Here is a 24,401-nt window from a genome sequence, read left to right on the forward strand (position 1 = left end):
CTAGAGCAGTGGTAAGTGCTACTCGCATGTCGTGCTGTGGGTCCAAACGATTTCTGGTTTTTGTTTTAATGTGAACCAGGCAAGAAAATCCTGTTTCAGACAAATAAGTTGTTGCGAAAGACACCAACACAGTAAGAGCCTTTTTTTTGCTAAAGCATGATGATATGTTTCTATTTGAGAATTGCAGTATTGTTTCTCATATCAATAAGATCTTCCATAATTTCGCTATTGTCATCAATCAATATCTTCCAAATTCAGCTTGAAAGGATGACGGATTCAGGCAGTAGTCGCAGACTCTCCACACGAGAAGTAGCCATCAAACGCAGTACTACTAAGTATTTGCAAATGTTCAGCAATTGTTGAAACAAGGTCTGGGTGCAAGCAAGGAAGCACTTTCTCCTTACCAAGTTTCCTTTCTTTACACGTCTCATCCACAGCTGAAGCTTTTGTTTAAATGCAGACAGGTTCTCACATTCAAAATATTCAGCCATTTCATTTCCCCACTTTGCAGAGGAACTCCTTAATTTCATCTCGCAATTCAAACAGACGAGACAGCACACGACCACGCGACAGCCACCTTACTTCGGTGTGATATAAAAGCACGGTGTGTTCCTTACCCAAAACTCGTCACAAAACAATTGAAACTGTCGGTGATTGAATCGTGTTGTTCACAACCTTCACGCAAATTCGCAAAGCTTTTAGTTCGAGGGGCAATGTTTTTGATGCAAGAGCGTGACGATGAAGAAAGCAATGGGTAATTTTCAGGTTGGGAATTTCTCTTGTCTTAGTAATGCATCAAATCCTGAACCCAACATGGCTGGCTGCGAACCAATCTTGTCTAAGTGAAGTTGGTGTTTCAGGAAGAATTCTTTTATCATATCAAATACGTCTTTGGCCCGCGATTTAGTTTTCAGTGACTGACAAAACAAAAAGCTTTCTTCAATTTTCTTGTTTTTCACATCCACTATTACCTGACTACAGTTTGACACGTCAGTGGATTCATCAACTTGCAGTGAAATATTTACTGGACTCGCTTTGATGGTGGATATCTTCACTCATATCAATGATTCGATTGTGGATAACATCATTAGATAAAGATACTTGTTGCAGCTTTTTTACAGCTTCCTTGCCAAGAACAATATCTGCCATTTCAAGAATACATGGCTTGATCAATTCTTCCCCAACCGTATGGGGCTTGCTTCATAAGAAGCTCGCAACAGTGGTTTTTCTGGTGATGAAAATCCATACATGAGTAATGTTCCACGATCCAGCTCTCTTGCTTTGTAATGTCGCGATGTCATTTCCTGCATTCCTCCCACCATGTCTGTTCTTGAAATGTTCATCAAGTTTCGAAGGTTTCAAGTTTGCATTTGAGAACATAGTGCCGCACAGGACACACAGCGGACGTTGTGTACCATCTTTTTCGTTTTTGTTTTTTTTTTTATCAATAAATTAGAAAGTAGGTTCTGGTGCTACTTCTAAGCTTCAACTAATTGCTAACTTTACTAAACTTCAAATTGTTGCTGACTGAACGCAAAACGAGCGTCACAATTCCATTGTTAAAAGAGAGACTTCATTTTGATTGTATTGTGGGCGCAAATCAGATTTTGAAGAGTATAAGTCACAAGTTTTAATTTTTACCAACCGATTTTTGCGCCCCTATCAGCCATACCCTAGGTACGCTACTGTTGCACAGTTCTACTACTACAGTGTATCACAGCCTATTACGTTAAACAAAATTTAACTCAGAAGATATCCTGACACGAAATTTCCGATGAAGAGGAAAAATTGGCGAAATAGCTGACGGCGCTGTCACCTTCGTCAACTAAAAAATATAAACTAACGGCGCTAGCGTGAGTGTCAACGTACAACACTGATAATGGGTTTTTGTATTTGCATAGAATAAACCTAACCAACCTTAATGATTCAGCATCCCCGCACCCCTGATCTAGATGTTAGATGTTTTTTTAGATTATTATAAAAAAATATTGTATAATCTAAATTAGTGACAGATTCGCTATTGACGATAAAACTTTTGAAAATCGAAATTTCAGTAACTCGTCATGTTCAGTAAAATGTTTTTAAAGCAGAAAATCTTAAATCTAAAGCATCAAGCAAGTCCCTTTATGCACTTGACAATCACCTTATTTATAGTTTCGATCAATACTTGTAAACGTACAGTTTATACTATGAATTATTTTAACTACAGCACACATGTGGTGTGGTGTTAAATGTTTACGCATCCTCCTTGTATTAAAGTTTTATATTAAGATTATATTTGTTTTACGGCGTCCGTATGTGACATAAATTTGTGACGCTAATCTCCTAATATTTTTCATGCGTTTGTAATAATGGAGAAGTTATATTGTACTAACGACTTTTTAGTTATGTTTCGGTCACCTTTAACAAATAACTAAAGCCGCTATGAGTTCTATTCGGGTATTTTAATTTCTAAATCCTATTCTGTCCATAACACTAGAACGGCCAAGGTGTCGATTTCGACACTCACAAAATTTTGAAGTATATTTTTTGCTACTAAATAAGGTTACTACGATATAAAATTTTCAATAGTTTCCTAACTTTCTTTTATGATGAATAAAAAACAAATATATTTTTTAATTTATTTTTCTAACGGCCGAGGTGTCGAAATCGACACCAGACGAATTTTGGAAATACAACCATACGTTTGCACTATCGGCTTTTATATTTGATTATCCTGGGGCCTTTGTTCTGTCAAGTGATTGTTTATCTTTATTATATACAAAGAGTTTATGACGAGTTTAAAGCTGGATGCACACCGCGAAACGATACGATAACGACAGGGAATTCCCAGCCGTCGTCCGACCGCCGTCTGACTCTCTGAACCGACGCCGACGGTTGCTACCGACGTTTAATGCACATTGCTTACGATTGTCGGTTACAAACATATGGGTTAATATTTACAAATTCGGATACTAACGGAAATAATAATTAATCTACGGCTGACAGACTAAATTACCTTAAACCTCCTCATTCATAAATTAAAGATCAAAATACAAAAATATGCTGTTGTATTTATAGTTGCTTCAAATTTTCCATACATATACACATACATGGTTTCTTATCTCTATTTATGCTAACAGTCAGTTTTGTGTACAGGAAAAATAAATGTAAATGTCACATAATTAAACAAATGAGTCATCTTAAATAAGGGTCCATTGCCAGAAAACAGTATCAAATTTAATGGAATTTATTTACACAGCAGATGCCTGATTTTTCTAGCATCATTGCACTATATCATTATTATGGTAGCCACAGTTAACAAACTATTAACATAGATGAATATGTAATTGTAACGAGCATCACATGAATCAAAATTAAATGGTACAAATCTCTTGTAGCTGCAGAATCAAGAGCCATGTATTATGACATTAATCCTAAAGTGTTTGCCACCCAAAGAAACAAAACAATTTGGGAATATACTTTTGACTTTGTTGTCTGAGTCAAATTCAGTCATTTAAACCTGTTTCCGTCATGCGAAGTGTAAATATATTTATGTGTTGGCGTTTTGATACCAGTTGGTGTTTTCCATTTCATTGTGTGCAATTCCTTTAATTTCCAAACAGTCTCGCCTGCCATATTACTCTAAATTGTTCACATTGTTCATACTTTCGCTCGACGAGTAGAATTGAAAAGGCGTAAGGATAAAAAGGCACAAGCTTATATTAGCTTGGATAATTGGCAATTATTTACATAGTACACACGAGTGGTAATCACCACAGGCAAAACAGTCAAGAAATGCGGTACATTTAACGAAACACGTGACTGTAAAATGCGCGTACGCGATTACTGCCTTAAGGACAGTAAACGAAGCGGGGACCACAGCACTTTCAATGAGTTGTTTTTTTGTACTTGTTTTATTTCTTGTTTCTGTGCAGCATTTTCCATTTTTTTTAATTTAACATCCACCTCGCTATTAGCAAGCTTTTTTTTCCATTAAATCAAACTTGTGTGCAACAAATTCTTGACTTTTTTTTATTGAATTCAGTTCAGTAAGAACAGTGCGTTGTTTTTTTACGTCTTTTTTTTATCTTTTGTAACAAGATTAAATAAGGCATCCAGCCTAGCCGCCATGGTAGTTCCTAACTTAGGTGAGGGAGGATGGTGACGTTTCCACTTATAAAATGTTGCTTAAATTTATTTTACTGAAATCCTTAAACCTTAATTCGAATGAGTGACAATGAGGTCCGATAGCGTCTGCTTTTTCCAATCAGTTGCCTTAAATACGTGATTAATTGATTCAGAATTATCATTTGTCCAATTGTTTGCGACTGCTTTGTTGATATTTGGGGTAACACTCCAGTTTCCAATAATGGCAGAAGTCGTTTTTTTACAATATTGAACAAACTGAGGATACTTTTCGATGGTATCGGTAAACACTGTACATCTGTAATAAAAAATATCAAGGGTATTGGATTGCGTAAGAACTCCATTGCCAAATATGAACCTTTTATTTATGTCATTTCGAGTACTGCGACTCGCCTCAACTTTATCGCGAAGGCATTATTTTTTAAATGTCGTGTACATAATACACAGTATGATTTTTCGTCGTCTGAACCAAAAATCATTTAACAGAATGGACCAAACAAGATAATAGGATTTTCTTTTTTTTTTCCTGATAATGCCACAGTGGTTAAAAGATGGCTGTTACACGTAGCATTTTCCTAAGTTGTATTAACTAAATCATGTCCTACAATACAATAGAGCAATCGGGGTTAATTAGGTAAAATACGCGTTTGTGACAGTTCCACTGTTGGCTCATCGGGAAAACAATTACTTCTTTTTCGTTTTTTTTTATGTTAAATGAATTGGACACCAGAACAAAAAACGTTTTCCTTATTTCCTATAGGAATTGTGTTCCTTTCAAGTTGCTAATTTTTCCTCTAAAATAACGGAATTAATATGCGAAACTTCTTTATCATCAAAACTATTTGAGCAATTCATCGGATGAAATTAAAATAAAAAAAAAGTCGATATCATTAAATGTTTCTGCTGTGCACCTTTGTTGTTTGGGACTCAAGTACTTTTTTTGAATCGTTATTTTCTGTATGGTTTATTGAAATTGTAGGCCTAAATGTTTTTTCCATTGCAAGTGGATATAAACTGACAAAAGAGGCAATGCAGTAGTTACGTTCGGCAGTTTTGTTATAGAATTCTTCAGTCTTTGTTTATTTGCCCTATTTATATTGTCAACCCTATTTTCCAACTGGTTTGTTAGGTGTTTAAGGCCATCAGTTAAAAGTAGGTAGTCATCGTACACTTTAAAGGATTTAGGATATTTTTAAATTAGTGTATATGCCACTCTTTCCAAGTCCTTTCTTTTTGGATGAGTTGTATGACAAGATTTCTGACCATTTTTATCTTGTGGGTGTGTGTGTGCAGAGCGTTTTTAGACGCCCTAGATCAGCGGTTCGTCGCCTGACAATTTGCCTGGGGTCACCTGAGGCCTTCTGAAAAGTTTAGAATTTCATTAGTTTAGAAATTTAGAAAGTTAACTAACTCTTAACAATGGGCAGCTCACCACAGAGCGCATCGCGATTTTACTAGAGTACTAGACAAACCAGAACACCCTGGGCCTCATTACAGGATTTTCGTTTAATAATGGCAAATATGCTCGGAAAGCAAAATTTTAACGGCAGTTTAGCGGCCATGAAAAATTACAGGATTTACTCGTTTGATTTCAGGTAATTCATTACGTCACAAAGGCCTTTACCATGAAAATAACAATTTAATTGTTGATTGCTGAAATGCATTTAAGCAAAAGTTGGACTTGAGGTCGCGACTTTTGTTGATACATTGAGCAGCCAGGAAGCATGTTGAGAGCTAGACTATTATTTTTGCATCAGTTGATAGCCTAGGCAAGCCAGTGTAGGCTTACTATTGAATTCCCGACATCAACCATAGGTAGCCTACGATAGCTAGCCTAGCCTACCCCAGAACTTTCAAAAGCGACTGACAACATTTGCTAGACTTAAAAAAAAGCAAAAAAAGTACCCGTTGGAAAGAGTTTAAGAATAACGGGCGCCATAAACTAAAATTTATTTTGTAAAATTTCAGATTTCCCATGATGAATCGAGAGACAAGTATTCCTAGGAAAAGAAAATATTGTGAGGAATTTTTGAAGTATGGATTTACTTTCGTAGTTGACGCAGGAATTGAAAAGCCACAATCTGTCATTTGCAACACAATTATATCAGCCGAATCGATGAAGCCCAACAAAATGAAACGCCATTTTGACGCTAAGCATCCAAACTTTGGGGGCAAGGATGTCCAGTATTTTAAAAACAAAGCTGATTGTGTCAAAAAAAACAGGCTGGATTCTGGTGGCAAGTACCAACAGCAAAATGTGGCAGCCATTGAAGCTTCATATTTGGTGGCTCTCAGAGTCGCCAAAGCCAAGAAACCTCACACCATTGCCGAGGAGTTGCTGCTGCCAGCAACCAAAGACGTTGTTCGAGTTATGCTTGGAGCTGAATATGTTAACAAACTGAATACAATATCCTTGTCTAATAACACCGTCAGTAGAAGAATAGACGACACATGTCTGCTGATATTATGGAGAAGTAATCCAGGAAATGAAATCAGCTCCACGTGGAATATTTAGTATCCAGCTTGATGAATCAACAGATGTGGCAAACTGTTCTCAGTTACTGGTTTACGTGAGGTACATTTATGAAGGTGATTTCAAAGATGAGTTTCTTTTCTGCAAACCACCTGAAACGACAACTACTGCACGCGATGTCTTTGACACAGTTGGATCATTTCTGCAAAATCATGGCATTCCTTGGGAAAATGTTTGTGGTGTTTGCACAGACGGTGCTTAGGTCTGGATTTCAACGTTTGGTAATCAATCGAAAGCCATCGGAACTCACTGTATGATTCATCGACAAGTGTTAGCAACGAAAACTTTGCCACAAGAATTCCAAGATACAATGAAAAGCGTTGTAAGTGTCGTGAATTTTGTAAAAGTTTGCAGTGAGTTGGATGCATCCAATAATGTTCTGTTATTTCATACTAGTGTGAGATGGTTGTCCAGAGGCAAAGTTTTGAAACGTGTTTTTTTAGATCTTCGTGATAAATTGAAAACATTTCTTAATCAAAAATCTAAACCACAGTTTGAAGCACTTTTCGGCGACAAAAACCAACTTCACAAAATTGCTTACTTGGTTGAGACATCTTTGCAATCTTAAATGAGTTAAATTTGTCTCTCCAAGGACCAAATGCAACATGCCTAGATTTGTCAGAAAAGATCCCAGCATTCAAGTTGAAACTTCAACTTTGGCAAAAAAAATTGGATGAAAATAGAATTTACATGTTGCCGAACTTATCTGCTTTCTTTGAGGAAAATGATATTGAACAGGAAACAATGAATAGAACAATACTTTCTGTCAAAGAACACTTCAAAATTCTTGAAGAAGAAATTTCAAGATATTTTCCTAATTTACCTGACACACCATTTGCACTTGCTAGAAGCCCATTCACCATCAGAGTTGAAGATGTTCCTGAGAATGCACAAGAGGAGTTCATTGAACTCATTACCAGTGATGCAGCAAAAACTGATTTTTCTTCAATGTCAGTTACCAAATTTTGGATCAAGAGTTTGCAGTCATATCCCGTTCTGTCTGAGATCGCATTGCGCCTGATTCTTCCTTTTCCAACAACATACCTTTGTGAAACAGGCTTTTCAAGCTTGTTGGTTATCAAATCTAAATACAGGAGCAGACTTGATGCAGAAGATGATCTGCGTTGTGTGCTCTTGCAAAGACTGCTCCAAGGATTTCAGATCTGGCTAAAAAGAAGCAAGCACAGCCTTCTCACTGAACAAATTGTTGTGTTGATAAGTTGATTTGTTGCGTTGTTTATTTATTTAGAAGTCAAATTTAATATATAGCCTAGTAAGCCTACTAGTTAGCTCCAAAAGTGCAGTGAAGGAGGATCAACCCAACTAATTTTATCCTTGGGGTCACCGCAACTTGGCAAATGTGATAAAAGGGTCACGGCACCAAAATGGTTGGGAACCGCTGCCCTAGATAATTGGCCAAGTCGAACTTGCAATTAGTGTGCAATTTCTTTCCACTAATTATATTGAAAATACGCCATACCAGTTGTACGCGCGAATCTTATTCATGCACCTGCGCCCTGGATATTCGTCAACTTCGAATATATTAATGAATTTAACCGCTTCTTCTTATTTTAATTAAACCCATTTTCAATTGTAAACTAAAAATTGTCAGGTAAAATTTAATATTGGCCCGCCGAAACATTTTAGGTTTAGCTTAGACGTCTATAGAAAAAGGTTGCCGAACTCTGATGTCGGTCGTCAAAGCCTTAGCCCTTTTGGCTGCTGATAAGAGTTCTGTCGGAGAAAAACTTCTTTACATCAACTGATCATCAAATTGGCAGAACTGTCAACCTGTTTTTTTATTTTTTATACGCCATTTTACACACTGCTTTGTGTGACGTAACATTTCTAAATGTTAAAAGACGCTCGAGATCGCTTATAAGAAAACATTAGTCCTAAGCATAAGCTGACAATCGCAACCAACATAAAACAAATTTATCCATCAAAACTTTTAAAGATAACGTAACAATGAAGTCTTGTTTAAATAAAACTGTCAGACAATTAAAAAATAATACGGGTAGAGACCACAAAAAATTTCGCGCTCCCTATGCTTTTACAGGAGGTTTAGGTATGTTACGACTCTGTTAGCAAGTACAACTCAACGCTTTACCATTCGGTATTGTGAAAATAAATAATCGTGTATGAGGAAAGTATTATATTGTTCACTGACAGAGATCATTATGACTATGTTGCGGCTGTTGCCCGGTTCTCCAACGTTTAATACTTCGTGGCCCCCATGTTTATAAAAATAACAAGCACTGTGTTTTCTTCGCGTTAATAACAAATACAGCCATTAATCAACGAATAAATGCACTTACTTTGTACAAATCAGTCATTTTGATTTAAATTAACTTAGCTTTTTATGACAAATCTTGTTCTTCGACGCCGCCAAGGTATTTTCGGCTCCGTTTTGTAATCAGCCAAGGGATGTCACACTAAATTCGTCGAGATGATTTCCCCATTTTTGTTTTATTAATGCGTTTACTATAAGCCTACTTGACAAATAAGCTGTGCATGAAACGATGAGTGTTAGCCTGAAAATGACCTTAAATATTTGAATAACCCTGAAGCGTACTCTATGCGTTTTACGATGGAAGGTTTATTTTGCAACTGAACGGCCTTAAAGGTCGTCTAACAACATTTGTAGGACACTTAATGATTAGCCAAGGGTTCCAAAAAAATAATAAAGTTATTGCGTTGTGTCTATTGTTTTTGAAAATAAAACCGAACTTGAAAACACCTTTCAGTTAGCAGTATATCAGAAATGTTTTGTGAGCCTTGAAATACGACGTAAAATGAAGAAAGGAAAAATTCAGAGAAACTTTTTCGTTTCTACACGTGTGCAACAGTAGTATAAACTCTGTCTGAAATTTCACAAATTAAGGGCAACCAATCGCCAAAGAACTCATTTGTTTTTCAAACATGACTGAGTTATAAACGCGAAACCGGCATAAAGAACTTTGCAATCAAAACCAAAGTGTGACATGTCTCATGATTTTACCTGGTGACTTGTAGTGATGCTTTTCGAGCAATTTTATTTTTTCCAAACTGGGGTTCATGAAATCCCCTTATCGCTCAGAGCTGACTAATGTACACCTATAAAATGGACTTCGGGTTGTAGGGTGGTTGGGAAAGCAAGCCAACATCAAAGCTCTCATTAAATTAACTTTAAACACTTTTTCGTTGATTAACAGGTATTCGACGAGATATATGCATGTAGCCCGTGATCTAATCCGAATACACATATTTGGCCCGGCAGTATAAAAGGTTGCTGCACACCTATAGCTGGTTTCAGCATCATCATTCCCGAACAGTAACAATTACTTGCATAAACCGTAATTTTAGTTAAATGTTTTTCTCTCCTAAAGAAAGTGGTAAAAGTGTTTCAAAGTTAAAAATTTAAATGACATATTCCAACATTTTTATAGGTTAAAATTGTCAATGCAGAATCAAACGGAAACCAATCATCCGTAAAATGGTTGATTTTGAAAAACAGTTTGGAATATGACCAAAATAGGACTAAAACCCCCACTATAATACTCATCAAAATAAGTAAAAAATTCGTCCGAATAAAGGCCTTTACAACCTTTTACTAAACCCCAAACGCCATCCATAACTTCAACATTAAACTCCCATAACAATTTGAACCATAAACCAAATTATTATTCTACCCATTACTAGCGCCTAACCCAAACAGAGGCAAAGAATCCAGTGCCAAAATAGCGGCGCCCTAATGGCGCCTTTTAAACTAGGGCAACCAAACGTCGACACCAAAACAGTCGACGATGCAAAGAAGATGTCCCTCCCCTTAACCGTCCCATACCCTGTTTTTTTGACAGTTTTGGATTTGTTCCGAGTTAGATGTTGTTGCTCTCGGGGCTTATTCTGTGTTTCCATCGAACTCTACGTGTGTTTTTATAATTTACAACATGAAAGACCTAGTTTATTTTTTTTTTTTCTTTTGGCGTGTCTTATTGAGCACACTGTATTTTATAGCAGGGCTGTGGAGTTGGAGTCAGATTTGGGACTTGTTTTGCTTAAGTCGGACTGCGTGAGCCCCGAGTCCGACGTGCGCAGTACCAATTTTGAAACTGATAATGCCGCTGTTGCAAATTGAAAAAGGTGGCATATGGTGGATATTTTCCAGCAATAGTTTTGTGGGTGGATGACAAAAAATGACACCCTATGCGGGGATTCTTGAAAATCCACCTTAATTTAGTTACGTAGATGGGTGAAATACGGACTCGGAATTTGACGACATCGCACATTTCGTCGGAGTCTGGTTATTTTAACCGACTCCGCAGGCTTCTTTATAGATAATAAAATTAAGAGCCTGATGTAATAAAACCTTCCAGCAAAAAACAAAATATCTAAACAAAGTTAGCAGTCGACTCGCTCGTCAGGTGCGCCGCCGCGTTTTGAAAAGTTTACAAGTGCTCCCTGGGGTGAAAAAGGTTGAGAAACACTGGTCTTGTAGAGAGTACAAGAAGCCAGCAGCAGCCTTCTTACCCCTAATAACTAAACACCCCGATTCGCCACAGCGTTTTAAATTGTAAAACAACTTACAGTTAGTTGTTACTGGCCATTCGATTTTAACTTCTTCTCACGATGATCCTATCATAATAAAATAAAATATTTATACCTATCCAGAAATTCTTTAGCAATGTGACTCTTGTTTAAGCTAATTTCTCTCAACTTCTATAATAATTAATTAATAGATATAAAGTTGTGGGAACCTAATCACCACCAGTTAACTGACCATACTTAAAAACATATATACAATATATACAAGCTGATGGGAAATGTGCGCAACCTTTATTTCGTCTCCGGTCTGATAAGTATATAATTTTAATACAAGAAACACATATTGTCCTTGTGATAAGCAGCAATTAATACTAAAATATATTTACTGGCCTTTTATAACAATGATAAACCAGCCTTTTTGACAACTTTTTTGCAGACCTTATATCACAGCTACTGACGGCGAAATGGTTGTAGGAGGTGATTTTATTATTATATTCTCCCACATAAAGCCAAAGATCACGGCGGGCCACTGTTCAGGCTCACATAATTGTATATGACGCTTTTCACCATGTGCATGGGTTGAAAAGAAAGTACTCAAGAATTCAAAGAAAACCAATGGCAGCGACTGGTATAGACTTATTTCTAACCTCAAAGTCATTATTATTGACCTACTACATATTGGTCACAGGAAACTATTATGTCTTAAGACCCGTTTACACTGGCGCGCATAAGCGAAAGATCGCGCTTGTCGCGTGAAATCTTACCCTTGAAGTGCAGACATTCTGCTGTTTTTGGTAATTTCGTGTTTGCATTAGTAAAACATGATTACTTGGGATATTTAGTGCCTTTTTGCGACAACTATGCCAAATGATAGCAGTCTTTGTAGTAGTTATTTTCATTTTGCAGCGCTGGTCTAGATTCCTACCATCTTTTTTCTAGGTATAGTTAAAATAGAAGCTTAAATAGTAAATATTATAATGGATGTTGTCGTGCATATTTGATTCTGCTTTTCTCCATCCTCTTTACGCGCATTGAGGTAAACGATCGTCTGGCATCCACGGATTTAAATGTGAATCTGTGTTTAACTCGAGCCGAGTTGTGCCTCTTGTGTTTTTTGACTTTTGACAAGCCACATAACTTCTGCATCAAAAACTGCCTCTTCCAATCAACGATCGCATATCAGCTTTACTTCGGCAAACTTGATGATCTGACGTTCAAGTGTGACTCCGAATTAAATTTAGCGTGTGGTTAAATGCTCTATAGCTTTTAGAAATCAAGGTTTTGAAGTTTTTATTTCGACTATTGTAGTGAGTGAGCTAACAAACCGATTCTGATCTTAACATTCTCCACATTCAGTTGATTGGCTAATGACAACTTGCGTTTGGTGGCTCTGCTAAATTGGCATAGTTTAGTTTATTTTGTTATACTACCAGCAACCTGTATTCCTAACATCGGTGCACTTTGGTTAAGAGTGTCCAAATTTACTTGGTGCTTTCTATATGAGTAGAGCAATTTCCACAAAGCTTCCTGGCTGGAATTAGCGTTTCTTTCTGTGAAATGTACTGAAAAATGATTACGAAAAAGAGAAACACCACAGCTATATCATGTTAAAATTAAGCAGCTATCGCCGATACTCGCTTTTTGCGTTTATTCTCAGAGGATCTATATCTCTTCACGGTCAACTCAAGTCAACAATTTAAAATTTCAGCCGAGGTTTTTTCCTGGGCCTACTTTTAAAAAAGTAAATGTAGGTTAAGTTATCAATTGTTTTTGTGAAAATTTCACTCAGTTTACGTTTTAACAAAAAGCTAATTATGGAAAAGTAGTTTGATAAAGCTAGTTCATCACAACAGAAAGAGACAGCTCAGCAAAAGCCTAAGCGTAAATAAAGAAGAAGAATACGTTCAGTACGGTTTTTATTGCTTCAGGACCCGAAGATAACCAAAAACCTTTCTGCATTATCTGCAATAAAGCCTTTTCTAATCAGTCGCTTGTTCCTAGCAAGCTCAAAAGAAAAAGCATCCGACATTGCAGGAGAAAACCTGAAGTCTCAAACAAATAAGCAGGCAAAGATCATATAAATATTTACCTCAAGCTGCCGGAAATAAGGATTGATTGCAAGTTACAAAGTTGCTGACTTGTTGGCGAACCGCAAAAACACGGATGCGGAATTAGTAATTGGACCAGCATTAAGGGCTCTGCACACCAGACGCGGTTGACGGTGACGAAAAGCGGCGGCTACAGTTGATCGCGTTTCTTCCGCGCAGCGTTTGACGCAAAAACGGCGTTCACACCAGCGCTATGCGTTTGGCGGCGACGGAGTGTTTTTGTCTTGCAAACACAGCGGGATAGGAAATGGATCATCTTGTACTGAACAAAGGCTTTCCAAAGTCAAAAGGGCACGAAAAGTAACGGCTCATAACTTATGTGTCCATGGTTATTTTTTGGCTGTTGGACGCTTATAGCCAAATAAAGTGGTTAAGACAAGGATCTGCATTACATTTGCTACATATGAACCTCTAGTTCTTTTCATTCACTGTTTTGTTAAATTTGTTTTTGTACTTAATGGCTACAGAACATCATGAGTACACACAATTAACACTTGGAATATTAAAAACTACAAAAAAGCATATAAAAATACAAGACACTACCTATACATAGCACAAAAATGTTTGACACAGGATAGAAAAGAGAAAATACAAAGAGGTAAGTAAACAAAACACCAGAAGTATATGAAATTGAAAACAACTAGACTGTACAAAAGTGAACATAAGCATACAAAAAGTGCAAGACACTATATACATTAGTATAAGTTGAATTGATTGAAACCAAACAAATATAAAAACACCATATTCTGATGTATTATCTTGTGTGAAATCAATAATTTGGGGAGAGTTGGTGGGTGAAAGTTAAGTGAAAATATTATTTCGGCAACGTCAAAACTATGATCATTAGACGAAAAGTTGAGTTGTGGAAAACCAAGGTCTCAAAGAAAGAAATTATTCCGCAAATCATATGAGTACACTGTCTGGAGACTAGCAAGTTTGCTGTTGACAACTTTAAATGGGTAGTTAATGAATCAAGCAGATTGAGAGTGGTAAATGACAAAGAGTATCTTTCTGCCTAGTCGGATGACAAAACCTGCCCGAAAAATTTTTTGTTTCGAATCTTAAAGCGTCAACTTTACAGAAATGGTCTCTCCACCTGTGGGACGCGACCTCATGTGTGGTAACTCTCACCATATTTCTACTGTTTTAGTTCGATTTATGTATTTCGTTTTCTTTACAAGCGACTAAGTGCATCTTCTACGTAAAATTGCTGTTTTTTTAGCTCTTTTCTTTAAAACTCAACTTTTGTTATTAAACTTAGGCAACGTGGTTTGCAGAAAAGGACTATGTGGCTTCATATTCCATTATATGAAAACAAAATTGGGTCGCTTAATAAAAAGGTTGAAGACCTCTGCCATTATTATACAGCACCTATTCAATTTTATCCTCAATTTCAGACCAGTGTGACGCATATGTGGCACTTGCTAAGCACATAAAAGTCCTTCAAAACAAATTTGGGAAACGCTGTCAAATCGTTTATCTTATAGGTGGTGTACCGGTACTTAATTCATAAAAGATTAACACTATATCATTTCCACAGTTAAATGGTGGCGCCCGCAATCACATAAAAGATTACGTTAATCTTGTTTTACAATTTGTTAGACTTCCGAAGTCCACACAGTGTTCCAGAATAGATGAAATACGGTTTGATGCCGAAAAACATACAAACAAAGAATCGCGCGAAGCGCGAAAAAAATTGCGTTTACTAGTTAAAATTGAAAAAGAATATAATAGCCTGAACCATGCTGAGACAATAAAAAAATCTTAGCCATACCACGATTATCACGCGGTCCACCGTTTGCCGACCACTGATCTAACACCTCAATTTTATAAATTCCAGGCCAACAAAGAACTTTAAGTTTATTTAAACACCAATGCTTATCACGAATTAGATTACACTCAAGTAATTGTTTTTGCACACAGTACCTGGGAATCTGGGATACTACTGTCTGTGGTTTAGATAAAAATATACTTTATAAGCTACTTGATTCAAGGTTTTTTGGTGCGGACACAAGCTTTTAACTGACCAACTTGTCGTCTCTGGGCAGCAGCAGAACTTCCTAACAATACGACGAATAGAATAATAATACTCTGGACACTTGAATCAGCCAGTCGCTTCAAATAAATCAAGACAACAGTGAAACGAAAACCTTTTGACCTCTATATAAGAAGTTGTTTCCGAACGCGGGTGGATATGCACAAAGACAATTCTTACGTGAAAGGAGCTAACAGGCAATTGAATGAGAAACCAACCGCTCTCGACTGACCCAACACCAGAAGACATACAATATCCATACCCCAGATCCGCAACCTGGAGTCTCCAAAATATGCAAACAACACAATAACCGGCTACGATGGACGTCGTCATGTCGCTGTCCAGCTTTCCACACGCTGATATGGCATTGACACAATTATAAAGGGTCTTCCTAGAGTTCCCCACCTACTATCGCCATCGGTAAACTAACAAAGTTCATTCTAGAACATAACAACGTTACGTTCGGCGACCGCCACTTAATTGAAAGGTACAGCTCTATGGGAACTAAAATGGAACACCACTGTACGCAAATATATTTATGTCAGAATTCAGCAGCTGCCAGCTAAGACTAAGTGTAGCCTGGCGCCTACATCAACCGTTGCAACGCGTCCCCGTCCTCTTGTACCAGAACTGCCTATGGTGGTCACACAGTGTACAAGAACGGTGTAGGTTCTCTTTCAAACAGTACGAAAAATCCACATATCGAAATGCGATTAGTAGTTAGCAACTGAAAGTTTTGCGCCATGTGCGCTTTTCGCTAGCAACATTTGCGAAACGGTAACATTGTTACATATTGATGATATCGTTTTAGTTTGGACCCACGGGCACACCAATTACAAGATGTTCTTTAACGATTATATATTACAAAGTAAACGTAAACTATTTTTGTTGTCAAAAGAGTTGTGTTGAGTTATTATTCACTTATTCTGAATAAATTTCAGGAAATAAATTAGCCACCACCTAATTTAGAGTAAATAAAAAAATCCAAACAGCTAGGTATTGTACCGGTTTGAATCAGGGCTGCGGAGTCGGACTCGAGGAGTCGGTTTGTTTTGCTGAAGTCAGTTGTAAAAGAATTTTAACACATTACAAAGCTGCAAGTCATTTGTCCAAAATGTGTACTGTTAATCTTCAAAACTAAAGAATAATTAAATATATTACAAGATCCCTACTCGAATTTACATTTTAAAAGTGTGTGTAGTGAATAAACGAAACTGGGGCAATGAAAAAAGTAAAAAAAATGGCAAATTCAACCTTTCATGATTTGATTATGGCCAGTTTCAATTGCATTTAGCGCACGGGTAAGTCATCCAGGACAACTTTAATATGTGTTCCCCTTAAGCACAAACCCTGCATCCGGCAAGTTTTATTGCTTGAAAATTTGGGGTTCGACGAAAGCATGACATAGGGGGTTCAACAGGTTTGTCTAGACAATACAAAAGAAATATTTTGTGTTTTTTCATTAAATCAATTTTTATTTTTCGGTTAATTCACCACACGTAAATGGCCTAAATTTAGCCAAGTGGCAAGTTAAAATCATGAGGCATTTCGCACTGTTTGATTCATCAGTAACTTCTGAATAACACAACAAAAAGGTAATTATTGATTTTTTTGATATAAGATGGGTAACCAACATTAATATAAAAAGTAGACGCTTTAGAAAAAGTAATGGATGTACATATATATTTTATATACAAAACAAATAACAAAGCCCATTACAAAAATAGGTAGCATATTTTGAACATTATTCGTAATAAATTCTTTTATCAATTTTTAGCATGGTAAATGGTTGGATGTTAAAAATGATAAACAGTAAAATTTGTGTCCTCAATTCAGCGCTTAAGCTTGTAAAATTTAGCTCTGTATTAATTAGTTTTGTCAATATGGCCGTTGTTCTAAATGTAGATAATTTCAGCAGCGTCTGAGACTGGCTGAGTCACATAGCGCATTGTGTATGGATAGCTGCTGCTCCAGTTAAAGGCAGAAAAAAAATTCTATTTACATATCCTATTATTTTTCAATATTTTAAATACGCCATACGTCAAAGGGGCATAATAATAACAACAGAAAATAATCTGGTATATAAACCTCAAAGCATAATTAGCAATGTGTAGTAAATACGTTTGTTTTGTTGCATAATAAATATCTCAGCTTTGTCTACATATAATCTTTCCACGCTTAGCTGTTGTCGTGGATACTGCCGTTCCGGATCTTCTCGAAGTAGAAATACAGTTTTGAAGCCCCCTCTATTGTTTGGCTTGTGTATTTAGTTTTTACTTTTGGAATTACAAATTAATGTTTATTAAGTTTGTTATTTTTACCTTTGGTCTTTTTCTTTTAATCCGAGTGGTGCCTTTCCCAATTGTAAAAAATTCAAACACAGCTAATTTTCTGGTAGTTCTGGTAGTTTAGTTGGGGGCCTAAAACAAAACAAATGTATTGAACTCAACAATTCAGTAGCAGCAAAATGACTCTAATAAGGTCATATGTAACTCTTCTCGCTTGCCTCTTTCAGTAATATTTCCTGTTCAAATAAGTTATTTGGCATAATACCCAAAATTGCAGGAAAAGAGTAAGAGTTATGAACAACGACCACCACCTACTGGACTGTTCGGAAATAGTGTTACCAATGTTTGAAGCTGCTGATCAACAACATTGAATCAATTTTGTTCTCTAAATAACAAAAAATATTTCATAAACGGCCAATCCGTGATAGATTGTGTGGTATTAAGAGCCACTACTTATATAATAACATTTACTCACGTCAAAATGCTTCACAAACAAGAGTTTCCGTATCAGGTTCATCATTCTTTAGTTCACTATTGACCACTGCTTCCACAGTAATTAAATCCATTATAATTCGAAGTACAGTGATTTTATACAACAAAAAAAAAGTATAAACTCGATAACATTTTGATGACATCAAGCTTTTTTAATAAATATCTAAAGCAAAAAATATTAAAGCATTTAAGTTTAGCCAGTGTTCTTCCCTTGCCGCTTAAGGTTTGGCGGGAGACCTGTCACTAACTTAAATAACACACACTCAAATGCGTCGTCGTCCCGCGTTATAATTTCATTTTTTTGCAGCTGAGGCGGCGCAGCACACGAAAATTTAAAATACTGTTAACTAGGAAAATTTCTACTTCATGGAATTTGGTAAAACGTTATTAGCTAAGATCATGAGAGGGGGCAGTGCCCCCCTAATATTATTTACATGATTGTGTTCATTTGGGTAGTTTGAGCAGTTTTTACCATACTTTTGGGTCAAAAAGCAAATATACCCAATATTTTTCTTTCCCCGCTAATTGTGCCAAGCCCGGTTTCGCTAGATATAGTAGTAGATAGGGTCAGCGGGAATCTCGTCCCATTCATGCGCGTCACTAATTAGATGACGAGGCATTTGGCTATCTATTTTCTTGTTCTATGTGGGGATCCCCAACCCCAAACTGCCGCCCGCGGCCACCCGTCCCGTGCCATCTAGTCGTCGCCCCAACATGCCTCAACCAAGATCATTAGGCCTGCCTGCCCGTTGGCATCCTTCCAACGTGGGGCAAACATTAAATTAAAGACTTATATACAATTAATACACTACTTCATAGCTTCTCACTTCCAGAGCAACCTCAGTCCGCAATATTTCTTTCAATGTTCTACGCGAATCTATCCACTTTATTACCTTCGTTCTTATCACACCTCAACAGCTTTGATTTTAAGTTCTGGGCGAGTCGATCGCTGAACAAATCTGGAACCCTTTTTCTACCGTTACTGCCGATACCATTGGTATAATCCTCTTACTTAGTTAGTATAGTCCCAGGGGGTATAGCAACAAATGTCGCCGACTGCCCTGACCAGCATCCCCGCCAATTTAATGTCAAGCTCGAGTATTCAACTCGATCGCTCTTGGTCTTTTCTTTTCACCCATATTTCCGAACCTTTTCTCTATGTTCCCGGTCCAGTTCAGCACAATCACTGACTACTACGGATCAGGCTTGAGAGCACCACCATGGTGTTTCCCGTCCGTATGGATGGGGGGCCCAGATCGATTCGTAGTTGTAAAGGGCCCCTCTCGCTCACTAACTTCAGCAGTACGCTGTCGTGCCTCGCGATTCTTCTCATGTGTGCTTTGGGCGTGGGCAACGGTTGCCGGTCGATCCCCACACACACCTCGCACAAAAAGGCTTTCGTACTGAGGAACCAAGTTTCTCTAACTCCTTGGTGACGCTGCGCGCAGGCTTGCCACTGCCCGCATCTCGTCACTGCCGATAGGCACCACCACCGCGAGACTCGGCACGCCCAGGCCTCCTGCCGACAGGCAACTTCAACCAGCTTCGCACGCTTCGTTATTGTGCGATCGAGGTAAGCCAAATACTTCTCAGTGTGCTTCTCAAGCACTCTGCCTCATGATGAAAAAGGGACGGCGGGATTCCGGAGCTCGTGAGCCCGGGAAGGGTTGTCTGGGCTACCGCGTACATATGCTCGAGATACTTCGAGCATTGGCGGCTGTTATGCCCAGACGTCCTCCCGCAAGTATCACACGCTCACGGAGTCGAAGGCTTTTCTGACGTCAACGAACGCGACTGGTACCGGGTGTCTTAGCCGCTTACTTTCAGCAATAACACTTTTTTCAAAACCGTTGTACCATCCGTGGACACAAAGACTCGTTGGCTTGAACTCAACGGTACGGAGGCTGCGAGCCGCCTCCGCGCAAGGAAGGATGCGGTGAAACAGTCTCAGGACAGGAATTGCGCCGGGTCATCGGCTCCAGGAGTCTTAGGGATTATTAAATTAGGAGTGCGTGGTGCCGTCCGGCCCCGCTGCAGTATCTCTCTCATACTGCTTAACCATCATCTCGCTACCTCCACCTCCTCTTTGGGCGGTGCCGAAAACATCCCTCCAGAAAGGGGGTGGGTGCATCTCTCCCGTCAGCATTTCCTTTGCCAATCGCCAGATATTGCCTGGCGTACTGCCTCAGTCCGGTTGCTTCGCTACCTCACTTTTTCCTCTTTGACCCTTTGAGTTCGCAGAAGCGATGCTTCTTCATACGGACTTTTTGGGGCTTCGGGGGAAACCACGCGGCGAATGCTTTGTTTAATTAACACTTCCTGTATGCCCGAAGGAAACGTTTTGGGGACTTCTCCGGGGGGAAAGCGCATCACTCCAATCCGCCCCGCTAGCGTCCAAAGACGAAAGGAGTGAGTCCCGCCAAGCATCAGCTGGTACTTCGCGGGCTCTTAAGTCTTATCCCCTCAACCGCATTCAACGAGCGGTCTTCTGACACCATAGTTCTGCATTAATATTTATTATCTTTGCCGCCAGAAGTGAAACTTCCAGCAGCGCCATTTTCCAAAGCTCGTCGTTTTCCCGAAGTTACTTACACGGATCTACTAGTTGCACGAAACTTACACACCATCATCTCCCTCGGATTTTCACGGGTCGACGCGAGCGCACCCCACAAGAGACGTGGGTGCTTTGCGGATGAGCGTCGCGTCGGGCGAAACTCATCTGCTAGTTCTGCTGGACCTGAATTGTGACTACTGCTTCTGCAACGAAACTCAAACATAGTTTACTTCCTGAAGAAGGTTGTGAGGAGGGTATAAATGCTCAAAGTACTGGATTTCGCTTGATGACCTCCAGTTCCTTTCTGAGGCAATGTCTAAGCTGCATATGTGTGATGATGGTAAGTGGTTTATACCTTGGTTTTGGAAGAAACATTTAACAGTTGCTAGTAGATAAGCAGCTAGTGTACTATTTACAAACATAGATGTATAACGTTTGTAGTTAGTAACTAATTTTTATTGGGGTATGTTTTTTATAGTGGTGTCTGTCTGTCTTGCCAGTTGGCTTTTCAATGTACAAAGTGCGGCCGAAAAACAAAATGGTCCACATCGAAGCAAAACAAACATATATTCATACGAAGTAAACTTACGTGCATCAACATGCCATGGTGGAATGCCTCCTCCAACTTTACAAACAAGTTTGGGTAACTGCTGGAGAAAACTTGAAGCATTCTGCTGGAAGGTGATGATTCTCTGGCGGGAGATAATATTTTGGATGTTGTGGTGGTATCTTACGATGGAACATGGATGGCACCATAGAGGTTTCAAGTCATATGGTGTTGGCGACACCGGTGAAATTTTAGATGCAGTTGTCATGACCAAGACATGCGAAACAAGAATGTGATGAGTGGAAAAAGAGAAGCATGAAGAAAAAGGAGAGCATGGAAACAGCTGCAGCAAAAATAATTTGGTCTCGCTCAATACACCTACACTAAAATATTATGTGATGGGCACAACAAAACTCTGAAGGCACTGAATGAAATGCAAGTTTATGGAAGTCCGGTTAATCCACACTTAGAAATTTGGTTAAAAAATGTCCTCATGTCAAAAGTTGGAAGCAAGGGAGATGATTGACTGCTAAACTCAGCAGCTATTACCGCAACGATATCATGGGATATTGACAAGGTGGTCGGAAAAATGCAAACCAATATAATACTTGCCAGTTTGCACCACAGCTTAGCTAATTCAATGCTACCATATGGCGAAGATGCCCGAAAGAAAAGTACTTCGGAACTGCAGCAGTCAAACGTGCAGAGTGGCTTTTTTGTCAGTTCTAATGTGGAGAATGTTGGCTGTCAAGGTTTTTTAAATGTATTGAACACACACTAGAGTTGCCTGTTAATGTTTGAGTTAGTTCTAAAAAACGTCGTAATCTATTTAATACTCCAGAGTCTCCCGAGACATGTGATTTATGTTCCTGGAGTTCTAAAGCACAAGTATTTATAGTTTAAAAAGGTCCACAAAATGTTGGTATTCAATAATTGTGGCCATTGGTGTTTCTTTAAAGTTCTTTTCATTGTTTTTCAAACTTTATTTTCTAAACGCGTTTTACTTTCTAACTCCTGAAATTTTGCACAAAGGATTTGGGTTATATGTGTTTTATCTATAAAGTATTTTATGGCACAAAGTATGCGAAAAAAAATACTGACACCCTTTTTTGACATGATTACATTTTTGGTTGTAAAGCCTTCTTTAAAAAATCCCTCCATTATTTTGTTGACATCAACTAATTTTGGAATCAATACCTTGAAAGCAAATTGACTTAAGAATACTAAGGAAATTTCATACTCTTTCCAGCAATATGTTATATGTAGGGGTGAAAAGTTGAACCACTGTCAAAAAAAAAATGGGGGGATACGCCCCGCAAACAAGCTACTCCACACTTCGCTCCGAATCCTTTAGATTCAACAAAGTATGTGAAAAATTTCACTATTAAAATTTGTTACTGTAATATTCCAACATTTTTTTACTAATTATTTTTTAGAAAGCTGTTTTTTATCAGTGACCCCAGACCCCTGGTAAAAACCACTAGAAACAATCTGTGGAGCAGCTGTCCTGGGGAAGCAAGTATTTATGGAATGGTTAAGACATGATGTGCAACCAACGACACATCTATGCACACTGTAAATGTCATGCGATCCTTGAAACGCAAGGCTACACCTACAGGAAATATCTCCCAACTTACAGAATAGTTTTTCTGTATTTTTGCCTCAAGGGTTTATATCTGCTTACTAAAGAAAACACCATTGCTAGACTGGAACCGTGGCGTTGTGCAATGTAGCTCAAATGATATACGATCTCGTGACTAAAAATCAGTAAACAAAGACCAGTGACACTACTTCTGTTGCTATATAATTGATAAAATCAAACAATTGTTGATTTATCTTTTTCGTCGTTGTTTGAGACCTAAAAGCTACTCTCAATTTATTGTCAGGAGTCAATTATTGAAAAGTTTCACTTCTAAAAAAAACTTTCCTTTTACAAAAAGATGAATAGGGTAATATTTAAATATTGTTGATTCGTGTTTATTTGTCTGCCATCCTTGCACTATACAACAATTTATATTATGAATCTGCATAATTTCAATACAAAACTTGATTTCCAACATATATAATTTATATAGTGCATATAATATTTGTTGTGTTTTCTCAAGTTAGTTGATAAATCCCAAGGTAAGCAATAAACTTTTTCAATACAACTATCTAATGTTATTGTGTTCTGAGCGCTTTTTGGCAGGTCTTGAAGGTCAAGTTTTAACTTTTTTTAACTAAAAAAATGCCGGCTGATGTTTTGTTTTAAAGCCAATACCAACGGCAAGGTCTCAGAGTAGAAACCCTTGTATAGGTAAGCATTAATCTCAAAAGTGTATCCTACTAAACAGAGCAAGATGAACTTTGTCGAGGAGCTAACTGTTTTTAACATCTAATAAGAGTTTAAGGGAAACTAATGTTTCTAAAAAGCTTTTTTATTACATTTTTGTGGTGATCATAGATGATGATGCCGTGTATATTTAACTAGCCATCTCGCTAGAGTTGAGTAATGATTCTAGAGCTAAATACACAAAAATTAAAATATTTAAACTTAAAAGTGAGAAATATTCTTTTTGCTAACATAAACTGCTAATGCGTTTCTATACAGCTAGACAACAGGCGTGGTGGGAATGAAACCTGTAGCCTTGCGGAAATATATTTATGAAAAGTTTTTCTAATTAAAATCAAAATCTGGTTGCTTAAAGTTTATATTGCCCCCTGCCGTGCCTTATAATGCGGAGTTTCGTAAAAAGGATTGTGAGACGTCGGGCATTTTTAACGCGTCAAAAATCATTACAAAAAAATAACATTATAAAGACAACAGGTACACCTCGTTTGTTAAATGGTCTCTTACACTGCAACCTTTACTTTTCTGGAGGCTGAAAAACTTGCCTGTATCCAGACTTCATTTAACAGGCAATCACCTTATGAACACAATCAGGTAACAGTAAATACATCATGCTTACTCAGTAGTGAATAAATAATATTCTGCAAAGAAAAACAGCTACTATATAATATTAAAATCTTTATGTTATTATTATTAAGAGTATTTTTAGAGACTGTATATGCTCACTACTTTTTTCATCCGAGTTGCAGAACCTGCAAGATCTATTTAGGCCATACAATACAGACAAGACTTCTGTAAAAAAGTTCATATTCGTTCAACATTAATATTAGTTAGATTTCTTTATTTCCCTAGCACATGCCCGC

The 24,401-nt window shown here is 37.8% G+C and overlaps 1 pseudogene; it reads left to right on the plus strand.

Annotated features, from left to right (window-relative positions):
- Positions 1-6,106: 6,106 nt before the first annotated feature.
- On the plus strand, positions 6,107-7,860 carry LOC146141655 (zinc finger BED domain-containing protein 5-like; annotated as a pseudogene).
- The last annotated feature ends 16,541 nt before the right edge of the window (positions 7,861-24,401 follow it).

The sequence above is a fragment of the Ascidiella aspersa genome, chromosome 5, assembly GCF_963924565.1.
Source record: "Ascidiella aspersa chromosome 5, kaAscAspe10.2, whole genome shotgun sequence".
In the NCBI taxonomy this organism is placed as follows: domain Eukaryota; kingdom Metazoa; phylum Chordata; class Ascidiacea; order Phlebobranchia; family Ascidiidae; genus Ascidiella; species Ascidiella aspersa.